The following is a 1,231-nucleotide window of genomic DNA, read 5'->3' as shown; positions in this document are numbered from 1 at the left end:
TCCACCCCGCCATCAGCTGCTGGAGGCTGGCTGCTGCTCCTGCACCCCGCCATCAGCTGCTGGAGGCTGGCTGCTGGAGGCTGGCTGCAGCTCCTCCACCCCACCATCAGCTGCTGGACGCTGGCTGCAGCTCCTGCACCCCGCCATCAGCTGCTGGAGGCTGGCTTCTGCTCCTCCACCCCGCCATCAGCTGATGGAGGCTGCCTGCTTCTCCACCCCGCCATCACTAGCTGGAGGCTGGCTGCTGGAGGCTGGCTGCAGCTCCTCCACCCCGCCATCAGCTGCTGGAGGCTGGCTGCTGCTCCTGCACCCCGCCATCAGCTGCTGGAGGCTGGCTGCTGCTCCTCCACCCAACCATCAGCTGCTGGACGCTGGCTGCAGCTCCTCCACCCCACCATCAGCTGCTGGACGCTGGCTGCAGCTCCTCCACCCCGCCATCAGCTGCTGGAGGCTGCCTGCAGCTCCTGCACCCCGCCATCAGCTGCTGGAGGCTGCCTGCAGCTCCTGCACCCCGCCATCACCAGCTGGAGGCTGGCTTCTGCTCCTACACCCCGCCATCAGCTGATGGAGGCTGCCTGCTTCTCCACCCCGCCATCACTAGCTGGAGGCTGGCTGCTGGAGGCTGGCTGCAGCTCCTCCACCCCACCATCAGCTGCTGGACGCTGGCTGCAGCTCCTGCACCCCGCCATCAGCTGCTGGAGGCTGCCTGCAGCTCCTGCACCCCGCCATCACCAGCTGGAGGCTGGCTTCTGCTCCTCCACCCCGCCATCAGCTGATGGAGGCTGCCTGCTTCTCCACCCCGCCATCACTAGCTGGAGGCTGGCTGCTGGAGGCTGGCTGCAGCTCCTCCACCCCGCCATCAGCTGCTGGAGGCTGGCTGCTGCTCCTCCACCCAACCATCAGCTGCTGGACGCTGGCTGCAGCTCCTCCACCCCACCATCAGCTGCTGGACGCTGGCTGCAGCTCCTCCACCCCACCATCAGCTGCTGGACGCTGGCTGCAGCTCCTCCACCCCGCCATCACCAGCTGGAGGCTGCCTGCTGCTCCTCCACCCCGCCATCAGCTGATGGACGCTGGCTGCAGCTCCTCCACCCCGCCATCTGCTGCTGGAGGCTGGCTGGCCGCTGGAGGCTGGCTGCTGCTCCCACACACCGCCATCAGCTGCTGGAGGCTGGCTGGCTGCTGGAGGCTGGCTGCTGCTGCTCCTCCTCCCCGCCATCACCAGCTGGAG

The sequence above is a fragment of the Nothobranchius furzeri genome, unplaced genomic scaffold, assembly GCF_043380555.1.
Source record: "Nothobranchius furzeri strain GRZ-AD unplaced genomic scaffold, NfurGRZ-RIMD1 Scf286, whole genome shotgun sequence".
Lineage (NCBI taxonomy): Eukaryota > Metazoa > Chordata > Actinopteri > Cyprinodontiformes > Nothobranchiidae > Nothobranchius > Nothobranchius furzeri.
This window is presented reverse-complemented; position numbering follows the sequence as displayed.